The sequence below is a fragment of the Brassica napus genome, chromosome C8 (assembly GCF_020379485.1).
Source record: "Brassica napus cultivar Da-Ae chromosome C8, Da-Ae, whole genome shotgun sequence".
NCBI lineage: Eukaryota > Viridiplantae > Streptophyta > Magnoliopsida > Brassicales > Brassicaceae > Brassica > Brassica napus.
Window position 1 is genome coordinate 24,783,209 of NC_063451.1, and position 8,266 is coordinate 24,791,474.

General features: G+C 37.4%; 1 long non-coding RNA gene across 1 annotated transcript; it reads right to left on the reverse strand.

The window, feature by feature from the left end:
* Window positions 1-978: 978 nt before the first annotated feature.
* On the reverse strand, window positions 979-7,535 carry LOC106418100. Its single transcript, XR_007327781.1, has 4 exons — window positions 3,273-7,535; window positions 2,963-3,064; window positions 2,538-2,626; window positions 979-2,320 (listed from the first exon to the last, which is right to left on the reverse strand). It is a non-coding gene; the product is annotated as an uncharacterized LOC106418100 (long non-coding RNA).
* Window positions 7,536-8,266: the final 731 nt, after the last annotated feature.

The following is an 8,266-nucleotide window of genomic DNA, read 5'->3' on the forward strand; positions in this document are numbered from 1 at the left end:
AGACCGCGTAAACCTTTCCATATTTCAGACCTGCAAGTCTCAGTTTCAAGTAATCAACTCTTTACATTCATTAAAAAGGGCGTGACCTTTCCACCAAAGATATCTCCATCAGGTATAACGGGCTCGGTGTTTGGGAGGCTGTTTTAGTGTTTAATTAGGTGAGGTTCAAGTGTTTGTGGGTATCAGCGATAACAAAAAAAAAAAAAACTTGATGTGTCGGCAACGGCGCCAAAAACTTGATGTGTCGAGTTTTAACCCGATTATCTAACTACAAGTGCACAGTAAAGTACGCAGTAGTAATGCGGGATCGAATCCACAGGGACCGATGATCACACGTAGAGTTGCAGACAAGTTAATAGCTACAACGAATGAAGATATATTTTTGATGGTTTTTATTTAATTTTCTTTAGTGTCAAAAAACATGAACAAGCTGTAAAAAGATGATTTAAACGATTTGAAAACTATTTTAAAACAAACGTTGGGCATTGGGAATTCTCAGGGATTTCTTTTTAATCAAGATACAATTAATGGCAGACACATGGATATATTAAGAACCGTCTAGAACTCAAACACGATATTAGAATTAACCTACTTCCGTAGCGCTAATTCTCTATGTTATAGAAATCTCCACACTAACTTCCGCTGAGTTTCAATTTCTAAACAAGCATTAAGAGCAGGTTCATTATGTTCACAAAGCGCAATAACATCAACTTCCGAGGGTTAAGGACACTTTGCTCATCTAAAGTATTTTCGGAAGTTCAAACAATCACTTTCGGTGCATCAAACAATCTGATATCATGAACTAAGTGATCAATTCAGTTCAAGCAGTAAGAAATCCATTAGATGAAGAACCAAAACGTAATCCCTTAGTCTACACACGTTTTATGAATCAAAACATCAAGAAATCCCCTATGAGAACCCCTAAACCCAACTAGATGACTACTCACACATAACTAAGCAAGAACAACACGATTTTGATGAAGAAAACATGATAAGATTGTATTAAAACAGAGTAAAGGTTCAGAAGATCTTCTCCAAATGGTTTTGAGATGAATTCCTTTACAAATCTTCACAAATCACACAAAACAAGTCACAAAACTCTCAAATCTCTCTCAAGAACTTGTAAATCTCCTTCTTGGTCGTCTCTCCTCTTTTTTGAGTCCCAAAAGTCCAGTTCTCCCGTCCATAATTGAGGGGAGTGGGTAAAAAGGAGTGAAAAGCTCATTGGTGCGTGTGGAGCCCGTAGAGCGTGGGATCGGTCGATCTAGTGCATGAAAGCGTGGGATCGGTCGATCCACATGGACCGGATCGGTCGATCTCCGTCCTGTGCGATCAATACTTCCCATTCGGTCCATTGTTCGGTCCATCTTGCTTCTGAATAAATCCCGAATGCGTTCTTTTCTTGCAAGCTATCTAGTAACATGCATATTACACTTAAGAACACCAAAACACATCAAATAGACCAAAACATTAATTAAAACCGACCATTTAATTGCTCCAAAACGAGTTTAAAACCGTTAAAAACACGGAATATCACAGAAACAAAATATGCAAATATGGTATGAAAAATTCGAAAATAATTGAAATATGATTCTTATAAAAAAAATTTTGAATGAAAGATGATATGCATGAACTAAGGCAGACTGATATGAAATATGCAATAAAAAATGACAAATGCAAATTTTTTTTTTAAGTTTCTTGGTTTGGAATGCAAAAAAACCGAAAAGGGAAACAATTCTATAAAACTAATGCAAATAAGACTAAATGGGTTTTTTTTTTAATTTAAATGCACAATATAACTACTATATGGCATGCACGAAATGGGTATGAAACAAATATGAGGTTCTCAATTTTTTTTTAAAATTTTAAGGATGCAACATAAATGAGAAAAATTAAAAATAACAGATTTTATGGTATGCAAAATTAAATATGGAAAGGGGAGATGGGGGAAATGAATGCAAACAACTAGACTAATATGTCAAAGGAATTTCGTGGATCAAACTAACTAAACTTTCTCTTTTTCATTTTATTTTCTCAAGAAAACAAAATGCAGAAATTCAAACTTGAAGCAAATTAACAATTTTTATGGCTTTTTGGTTTTACAAGTGAAAACTAGCAAGGAATGAAACAAGAACAGAGATAGATATGGATTGATATCACCTGATATAGGAGCTTTAAGCTCTGATACCAAATGTTGCAGGCTGGGAAGCTGGGTCGATGAGATGGATGGGCTATGGGGCGATCTTATCGGTAAGGATGTAGACCGGATGGAAAGATGGTGAAGATGGCTGACTTGCTGTTCCTTTTAATCCAATCTAACCTGGTTATTTGTTAATTATTAAATACAGTTTTGATGAAAACTTTCTACCAAAAAGAAAAAAGAAAAAAAAAAGTTTTGATAAAAACTCAACCATCTCCTACTCTTTTTCTTGAGGGCTTAGTTCACAAAGGGAAAAGGAAAATTTTGCAGGGGAAAGTGTATTCTCACAAAGTATTCTCACAGAGTGTAGTTGGTGCAATGGGAGGCAGATATGCACCTCAGCGTTCTTTCTACAAATTAAAGCTAGCTTTCAGCCTCGGTGTACTGTCAAGGTCTTCCATATTCCGGGCAGAATTTCGTATAAATCTGAAAAATGCCAAAATAAGATTTTAGCTCAGGAAAAGGCAAAGGTTGAAAGAAAACCAATAGGTTGGTTCAACGAATCATAAAGGACCAAATTACAGGTCAAGTTTTAAACATCTTATATAAAGCTGAGTAAGTAAGATGTTCATGAAAACATAAACTTTCATGCCGTGTGCGAAATATAAGATACTCATGAAAAAAAATCAATTCAGAATCATAAACCTCGTCTAGAGATTCCACTGCATAAATCAAATTTATTGTTTTGTGTTAGACTTTAAGCTTCTTCACTAACCGGTCGGTTCTCTAATTTCTCAGGCACACCTAAAGAAGGAGACTAACCCTCAATTCATGATGCTGTTGTGTAAAGGAGTACTTGCAGTAAGCCCATGACCGAAAAATATAAAATACATATCTGGATGGTCGACGCCGCATGAACTTTTGCTGCAGAAAGCATATGAATAAAAAAGTTTAGAGACTCCCTTGATCTTAAACCGTAAACAATAGTTGAAAGCACTAATTAACTTGAATAGAAACTACTCAAACTAAAACAAAAGTTTTTACTGAATATATCAATCATCAATCTGAAACAGAACTTATAAGATTAAAATCACCAAACGGAGATAATAGATAGAGATAATAGATAGAGTACACATCTCTTGGAATGGTGTCTTCTGCTGTAGAACGTGAACCGGTAATGTAAAAAACCAATCTAGTTATGAACTCCAGCAGAGGGACAGAATAAACCTCAAGCAGCAACATGTCGACTCACATGAGTTCGCCGCCGCGTCGAACGTTCATGGCTTCCGAGAAGCGGAGGACCGGACTTGAACGGTGGAGGAGCATCGTCCGGTCTTCAGAACAGAAAGGAAGATTGATGCGTTAGCCATTTTCTTGATATAAGTTTAATGTCTTGTTTAGAGAAAATGAGAAGATGGTTGTGATAGTAGGAAAGCTTACCCTTTTATAATTGAAGTTCCACCGACTCACAGGAAGAAAATCACATTCAAAATAGATAGTGGGTGATGATTTAAGAATGACTTTAAAGATGGGGATTTTGTAACTGGTATAGAGCGTTAGCAAGAAGCTGAATCAACTCTCTAAGAACTCTAGTTCTGTGTTGAGACGAAAGCTAAACCTAATACGAAAACGAAGGTCAAAGCTGCGTTTACAACTGGAGAAACTCATTGATGGGCTCGCCGAATTGAACAAATGTAAGGCCCAGATCAAATTAAAAACCATGTAACTGAAAGTTTTATGAAACTCATCGATTTGTGTTTTGGACACGTGTCGACCTCTGGTAACACTATTATGTGACGTCGTTGAAGGAGAATGAGGGAATGGTTTTCTTTATATTAATAGATTAATGATATGTGTGCACAATATCGATTAATGAAATTACGTTACTTTATTAATTTTTTTCCCTTCCCGGATTAAATTTATCGCTAGCGAGGAACTAACGCTATGAAAAAGATGGGTATCGGATTACACCATTTTTGGTAGCAGTTTGAGAATTCGTGCTACCGTGAACTGCTACCAATAGCCATATTTCTTGTAGATATTTCTGGCACAATATTGAAAAAGATTGCAGTTGCAAAATCTTTTTGTTATGCATATTCTCCTTTAATTTCTATATATTTGCATATGCAAATGAGGAACCAGAAGTTGTGGCATTATTTAATTAGTCCTAAAAATCAGTATTCTTTATAAAAATTTGAACCGTACATATACGTTCATCGTAAGAAGACAAATTTTGCAGGGCATATAATACTAACATGCACTTGGAAGGTATATATTACTATTATTAACTGAAATCTCGTTGCAGGGTAAGAACACACTTTGTAACACGCCTGCAAAATAGTCATATTATATGCCCATATAAAACTGTGTACAGTTCAATTTTGGCAGTTATTTCATGTTTAAAACATTATTATTAAATATTAATCTATGTCTTTACAAAAGAAGACAATTGTCATAAAAGAAGTAGGCTGCCAAATACCTTTTTGGGCAAAATGATTTGTTAATTATTAATTACAGTTTTGATGAAAACTTTCGACCAAAAAGAAAAAAGAAAAAAAAAAGTTTTGATGAAAACTCAACCATCTCCTACTCTTCACAATCATTCTTTTAGTGTTTCTATGTATAATAATTCACATAATCTTCTTACTTAAAGCCATAAATTCCTCACAAAATCTCAGTTGAGTTCTAACATTTTGATATCAATGTAGGTACAACTCTAACTACAACCTCTGTAGAATCTAAGTTAGCATTTCCAATGAGGAACCAAGAAGCAGCAAAGAGAGGCAATAAAAATAAAAACAACATGAAAGCAATACTCAAAGAGGTACAATCGGTTTCATCATAAGAGATATGACTAAGAGGCAAAGAGGTAGACTATATGCCTCCCAGAACAAACCCAAATCACCAATCACTGTGACTCACGATAGTCCAAGTTTCCTCAGAGTTCATGCCGTTGTGATCATCTCTGCCTGTGAGACTAGCTATATCAGATTTCTCTGGAAAGAAGCAGAGAAGTCTCTTCATACTAAATGCTAATGGTTGCGTCACCAATGTGACACTAAGGCAGCCAGCATCATCAGGAGCTAAAGTGACGTAACATGGACGTTTCAAGATCCTGTCATTGCTACGATCAATTGTGCCTCCCACCAGCACCGCTTGGGATCACTGGTTTGACCATCAACGACAGGTTGGTGGTGGGCTAATAGCATCTGGTCATGTTTTTTCTGATGGCTGCATCTTTCATGAACGCTGTGTTTGATCGCCTTCCTCAGGATGATGATGAAGCTGCTTCTATGAGGAACCAGCAATACTACCAGAATGGAAGATCCCATCCTTTAGATAACATTCATGGATTGCCTCAAAACATGCTCACTAATGGAAACTCAGGGATAGTCTCCATGCTCTGCTGCTGAAGCTATTACAGCCACCTTTTGTCGCAAATCCTTTCTCAGCAGGCTTCTTTGAACCACCTCCAGGGCCAGAGCCATTGACAAAAGAAACATGATTGACTGGTTGAGATGAACCAAAATCGGGTGAATCACTCAGGTATACAGGAAAAGCTTTTTGTAGCCCTGTATATTAAGCATTAGTAGCAGAAGCATTATAGTCTCCAAATGGTGCAAATGTGTAGATCTCGTAAACCATGACCATGTTGTTGCCCTTAACTTTAACCTGAATCTGGGAAAAAAAAATACACATAGTCAGTGGAATCCAAGCAAATAAATACCAAAAAATAATATTTTTCATAAAGTTTAGAGATAGGTTGAAAAAAATGGAAAACTAAGAAGGATAAATATTTTATGGCAGTAGTAAGATGAGCGCTGAAGCATATTTTTCTATACAACATAGTTAGCTTATATGATTTTCCTGTATACCAGAAGTTGAAAGAGAAATGGAGGTGTGTGGGTGTATTAATTAGTAGGGACTGTGTGTTCTTTTTACCTACTATCTCATACGATGAATCCATTTAGAATACCTCACTTACAGAGTTGATGTTGATTTGGACACCTCTGTGACTGCTCATCTATATTAGAAATACTGGATTTGAATTAACATAAAGATGGAACCTTCCAAAGATTATCCGCTGTCTTCTCTCCCTTTTGACATCATCTTTCTCAATGTCTTACATTTTGATAGGATTCGTCTTCCTCTATAGAATAGGGAGACAATCATCCTCTGATTCACACCTTCTTTGTTTACATCTACACAACCAAAAAAAAAAAGAAAAAAAAAAGTCCATGATGAAGTCATCCTATTATATTATGTGTCAGTGACTGATGGATCTAAATGCAAATTACGTTGAGGGTAGCTGGTTGTTTTGCTACCTTAGTATGTTGAGGAAGCCAAGTGTTTTTGAACTGAGATGATCTCAACACTTTTCTCAGCGTTCCTCTATAAAATATCCTCTGCATAATCCAAATGTTATTTGCCAAACAAAGAGCAAAAAGGATTGAAAAGAGGATGTACTTTTCTAAAGATTGCAGCCTCCTTCTTCATACTGATTGGAAAAACAGATTAAAGGCTCTAGAATAAAGAGTTACATCTCATCGTATCAACAAACCCCTAAAACATTATCTTCTGGAGATTCCACCACCGTTAACAAATGTAAAAGTAAAAATACCAACGACCCTTAGCCACCTCCACGCAGTGTCTCATCCTCCTCTTTAACCACAGATGATTTCATGGAAAATCCACCCAAGATAAAGTGTAAAGAGAATATGATTAGAAGAGTTAAATCATCACAAAGCCTCGTCTTTGAACGTAGATGAAAATCAAAATATATACTGAAGAACTTACTAAGAGAGACGAAGAAGAAGCTTATCAGGAAGAAGAAGGCTTCGTGCTCTTCTCCTTGGAATCAGAAGATCCTTACTTTGATTTGAAGAAATCCATTGAAAAGATGGAGAAGTCGTCGCCGTTGATGAACCGGTGGAGAAGCAAGTCGGAGGGGATCGGTTCCCCGTGTCGAAGTAGAAAACGGTGATGTGGTTGTCAACGTGGAGATGAGCGGCGAAGATGAAGCTCTTGAGAGATTTTGCGAGTCCTTGCCGATTGCCGGCAGTAGAGAGGAGATGATCTCCGGCGAAAGAGTTTTGTGTTTTGATCAAATAAGGACAGGAGCGGAGAGAGTGCGTGACTGAGGTATCCACCGTAGGGTGCTTCGGTTATCCATTACTCCGCTGAGCCAGAACTGTTAGCTTTTAACCTAACGATTGGAGATCTAGAATCTGAAAAGGCAAACATTATGTTCAAAGCATACGCAAATAATACATTGGTCAAAAGTAACGTCGAAAGCAGAAATATTTATTATCTAAATGGGGCCCGCTAAATGAATACCTGTCGACGTGGACACACTTAAGGATAGCAAAACTCTCCAACGAAACCAAAAGCTCAAATGTGAATCAATGCCTTCTCAACAAAACAAAATAATGGGACAGATGTCACCACCCTTTGCCCTATTTTTTTTTTTTTTCTGACGTCAAACGGCCATTCTATTACTCAAACTTGAGGTGGACTGGGTAACCAGACCGGAACAGAACAACCAATAAAATGTAACTTCCTATGGAAGGATCTAGCAGTCTTAGCTAAAAAATCTGAAAACTGATTGCGCGCTCATGGAACATAAATGATGTCGAAGTCCGGAAAGCAAATCAGCAGCGTCTCTATCCTTTCCAATTCTGTCGCAAAGCTAGGCCAGGCATGAGGATCCTTTATCATTGCTATCAGCTCTTTACAATCTGTCCCAAAATTCTGGCAAGTTGAGTGTTGAAGCATGTTCTCCATTGCCCACCGCAGTGCTTCGACTTCCGAATGCAGAGCTGATTCCCGTCGATCGAAATTTCTTGTCCCCAACAATTGAGTGTTTCCTCCATTGTCCAACCAGACCCATCCACATCCACTATACTGAGCAGAAGCTGTCCAAGATCCATCTATCAAGCAAATATTACCCAAGCTTATGACTTGGGGCTCCTCATGAAGGCCTTCTTGTACCACGGTTCGTGCCACTTCATTCGCATTAAACCAGGCTTGACACTCACTCTCTGCATGTCGAACCAGCTCCAAAGGATCTCTGTCTATTCCCCTGAAAAGTTTATCGTTCCTAGCCTTCCAAATGTACCAAATTAT